Here is a 5000-nt window from a genome sequence, read left to right as displayed (position 1 = left end):
TGTCCCCGGTTTAGTCTATCTTCATATTCTGCGCGACACTCTCATGGGCGAGGTGTACACACGTTGCTTAATGTTCCAGTGGGCATAATCTAATCATTAGCGCACATTAAAGCAAACTGGCGAAATGATCTTGTGATAATAAGAGCAGTAGCCTATAGTCAGCTTCATGTGTGGTGTGCTGTGCTGATTTTCCCCTCTCCTCTCTGCTCGCTCTCTGGCCACAGTCCGTCCTCCTCCTTCAGTCACAGTCCGACAGGGACTAAGCAACGTTGCCGACAGCCAAGGCAAGCCCGGACACATCAAATGAAGCCAGTCTGTAAAAAGTGCTTCAACGCGACGCAGGTGAACGGATAAACAAGCAAACTTATTTCACCATTCGGAGTTTTGCCGACACGTCACTCCCCACCCGCTCTGCAGTGCCGCCCCCCCTCCCCCCCCCCCCCCATACAGGCAATTTCGCTGATAGATTCCACATGCCAGAGGAGAGGTGTGAAGGGAAATGTCCGATATTGACTTACAGGTAATTTTCCGGTACGCATGTGGGAAAACGGCTATACAGAGAGAGAGAGAGAGAGAGAGCGAGAGAGAGAAAGGGGGAGAGAGGGAGAGAGGGAGGGAGGAAGAGAGAGAGAGGGAGTGAGAGGGAGGGAGGGAGAGAGACAGACAGAGAGGGGAGAGAGAGGGAGAGAGAGACAGAGGGGGGGAGAGAGACAAAGACAGAGGGGGAGAGAGAGATGAGAGAGGGAGGGAGAAGAGACGGAAGGGTGGGAGAGAAAATAAGGGACAGAAACAGAGAGAAAAAGAGAAAAGGGGAAGGCTGAGTGACAAGGGAAGTTAGTGATGCAAAGAAGACACAAACACACAGACAGACAGACAGACACACAGACACACAGACACACAGACAGACAGACACACAGACAGACAGACAGACAGACAGACAAACACACAGACAGACAGACAAACACACAGACAGACAGACAGACAGACAAACACACAGACAGACAGACAGACAAACACACAGACAGACAGACAGACAGACACACAGACAGACACACAGACAGACAGACAAACACACAGACAGACAGACACACAGACAGACACACAGACAGGCAGACAAACACACACACAGACAGACACACAGACAGGCAGACAAACACACAGACAGACAGACAGACAGACAGACAGACACACAGACAGGCAGACAAACACACAGACAGACAGACAGACAGACAGACAGACAGACACACAGACAGGCAGACAAACACACAGACAGACAGACAGACAGACACACAGACAGACAGACAGACAGACACACAGACAGACAGACAGACACACAGACAGGCAGACAAACACACAGACAGACAGACACACAGACAGACACACAGACAGGCAGACAAACACACAGACAGACAGACAGACAGACACACAGACAGACACACAGACAGGCAGACAAACACACAGACAGACCGATAGACAGACAGACAGACACACAGACAGACACACAGACAGGCAGACAAACACACAGACAGACAGACAGAGCGACAGACAGACACACAGACAGGCAGACAAACACACAGACAGACAGATAGACAGACAGACAGACACACAGACAGACACACAGACAGGCAGACAAACACACAGACAGACAGACAGACAGAGCGACAGACAGACACACACACAGACAGGCAGACAGACACACACACAGACAGACAGACAGACACACACACAGACAGACACACAGACAGGCAGACAGACACACACACAGACAGACAGACAGACAGACAGACAGACAGACAGACAGACAGGCAGACAGACAGACAGACAGACAGTAGGGCTGGGCGATATGACCAAAATCTCATATCCCGATATAAGTCATTTCATATCCCGATACCGATATATATCACGATATAGCATATTTTCTGTAAATTCAATCGACAGTTTATATAAAGTGATCACATGGCCATTTATTTATGTAGCAGTTGAAGCAGTTAAAATGTTGTCAAACCTCACAAAGGATCCATGCATTCAGAATACAGATAAGCATGGCTATTCTTTACAACATAGTAAAAAGGCAGTGGAGCACATCCCACACAATAAAGCAGGTGCAGGAACCAAAAACAGTCAAATGTAAAAGCTCCCATTTACCTTTTAATTATTTAATTCATTGTTGCTGGATGGATAATTAAAAGGTAAACGGGAGCTCAGTGTGCGGACCTTCTTCCTTCTTTTATATTCTTTACAACACAAATAATAATAATTAGTTGCAGGGCAGTAGTAGAATGAAACACAAACTGAACCACAGTTTATAAAAGAACAAAAATGCTCCACTCCGGGATTTCACGGTTATCCAACCAACACAATTCTTAAACCCAGGGAAAGCTATAAGCTAAAGCTAACGATAGACGTTTTGTTGTCGGCCCTCAATGGATTTCCTTGGGATGATAAGAGGATGGGAGGAGATGTTTTGCCAGGTTTAACATTAGGAGGACAGGCTAAAATATTATGCTGTGTGTGGTAGTTGAAACATAGCTTCAAGTTGACGTTTATTTATGTCTGTAGTTGAAACAAAAACATAAATACTGTAGGCTACATAAATGGAAATGTTTGATCATTAATATCTACTTTTAGAAATGATATAGGCTGAAATCAAATCACTGTGCATAATTGTGAAAGTGTCTTTATTGACAGATGAAAAGGCTGTTATTTGCCCTTTGTCACCAGCTGCTGAGTAAATATATGTGTAACTAACATGTATCTACTTGGTGCAAAAAAGGTTGGGAACCCCTGTGTTACATAACTGGACAGTCATGTAATTCAGGTTACAGCTAAAAAAAAACACGTTTTGGTATCACTAACCAAATCGATATTGAAATTAATCAAATCGGAATCGAATCGGGATTAATCGATTCGCAACCTTGTGAATCGGAATCTAATCGATTCTTGAAATTTGAACCAATACCCAGGTCTAATTACAGTTACTAATCAAACCATTTTACTTGCAGCATTACCTGCGTTATTCTTCAACTATCTCTGCGCCTTTTCATGCAGTTGCCAACTTGCTAGCTGGAGCAGGGTTGCAGCATTTTGTAGGTTAGCACGCACACTAGCCTAGCCGTTAGCTACTCACTAGCCTATTCACCTAAACATGCGTCGCACACTATGAGTAGAAGATGGTAGAAGGGAGCAAAACAAACACTGCTACTGTACACTGCACACGTGTACAGTACCTGCGTGACGTACGTCACCATAATACGTACGTCGCCATAACAACAACACATTGTTTCTCAACAGCTGGCCGGCTTGCCTATCTCCTTCAGTATGTAGGCTAGGCTACTTATCTCATCTGTAGAATGAAATGTTCAACAGCTTGCTGCCTCATCTGCTGCTCATATTGGGCACATTCTTGTCAAATATTGATTTGATATTAACACCAAAGTAAAACCAGAAATCCCAACATCGCAGGTGTTGCTCCATGGTTTGTGTTTTGCGGATTCACTTGTGTTGTTCAGTCAGCCTAGTGTCCTCTAGAGAGAGAGTGGCGTCAGCGGAGGACCAAAATGCGAGACTCATTAGCCAATGAACAGCCAGGAATGGGTCTCGCGCTACCTTTGCATGCTGAAATAAAGCTGATAATGTACAATTTGATTCAAGGGGGGAAAAACCCTTTCAGAGTACAACACAAACTGTCTATTTTGCTGCAACTCGACAGTGCTGCTTTTTTTACTCAAGAGTTCCAGGACCTTACTTCCTGGAAAAAGAAACTGGTCCATTGGAGTGAATGGAGATGTCGGGACTCTTCTATCTACATGGCTCTGAGTCAGCCCTAAGCCAGGCAAGAACCCTGCTGAAGAGGAGAGATTTCCCTTCTCTATTCTGTCCAATAGATGAGTGACTGTTTCAACCATGTGACATTGTTCAGAAAGTTTGCTGCTTGTGACAAATTGCTGTGTGAAAGTGAACCAGACCAAATGAAAAGTGAAACAATGTTGCAACTTCACCCCCCCGAAGCGCACCGAGTCCACCACACACACACACACACACACACACACACACACACACACACACACACACACACACACACACACACAAAAAAACGTTTAGTTTGGTTTAGTTTATTTCGGATGAAAATACAAAAAGAACATCACAAATTACATTTATAGTCAAAACATTTAAAAAATGGTGCACATTATGTAAATGGAAGAAAACAATTATCCAAGGATAGCCCAGTAAAGTAGCTTAAAGTTGCGAACTAGAAGCCTACTTATTTCCACTAGGGTCCTTTCTGCCAATACGGCTGATATCACCCCAAATTGTTACATAAATAAGAATATGGCAGGTTTTTCATAACCTAAGTAAGTTGAAGTAGTTTCTTATGATGCTCAGTGAATGTGTACATTCTGAAAAGCTTTTATGTCAGCATCTATCTGCCAGTGGGCCATCATGATAAGAGTAGGTATAATAATGTGTTAATTCCACTACAGGAGAGACTCCATGGCTCTGAAATTAGGTGGAACAAATTTGCATATATATCGCCATCGGCAATCAGCCAAAAGGCCAAAAAGCAGACAGGGCGGCCCAGGGCGGGGTTACAGGATGTGATGAGGTGCGGCGTACTCGGCCATGTTGGACAGTCCATGTGCCACACAGCAGCTGAGCCCGAAGCGTGGCGTCCTCATACTGCAGGCCTCGTGCCACTCGTTGGTGCTCTCGTCGTAGCGCTCCACCTTATTGGAGGGTTTGTAGTCTCTGTAGAAGCCTCCTCCGCACACGAACAGCTGGTCGTACATCACCTCAATGCCAAAGTTGCTGCGTGGATTCAGCATGTCGGGCACGGCGCTCCACGTGTTGGTTAGCGGCTCGTAGGCCTCGGCGCTGCGCCAGCGGTTGGGGTGGTCATAGCCGCCCACTGCGTAGACGCGCTGTCTGTAGGCCATGACGCCCAAGCCGCAGCGCCTGCTGCTCATGGGGGCGATCTTCATCCACTGGTTGGTGTCTGGGTT

At 45.7% G+C, this 5000-nt stretch overlaps 1 pseudogene across 1 annotated transcript in view; it reads right to left on the bottom strand.

Moving 5' to 3' along the window:
- Positions 1 to 4586: 4586 nt before the first annotated feature.
- The window catches only part of LOC310771630 (kelch-like protein 10 pseudogene), a 1713-nt pseudogene continuing 1299 nt past the window's right edge, over positions 4587 to 5000 (bottom strand). The window contains exon 1 of the transcript in view: positions 4587 to 5000. This exon is cut by the window's right edge and continues 1299 nt beyond it. The product of the transcript in view is annotated as a kelch-like protein 10 pseudogene (transcript).

The sequence above is a fragment of the Poromitra crassiceps genome (genome assembly GCF_964638095.1).
Source record: "Poromitra crassiceps genome assembly, contig: HAP1_SCAFFOLD_914, whole genome shotgun sequence".
Taxonomy (NCBI): domain Eukaryota; kingdom Metazoa; phylum Chordata; class Actinopteri; order Beryciformes; family Melamphaidae; genus Poromitra; species Poromitra crassiceps.
The sequence above is the reverse complement of the archived record's forward strand: the minus strand, read 5'-3'. Positions and strand labels throughout refer to the sequence as shown.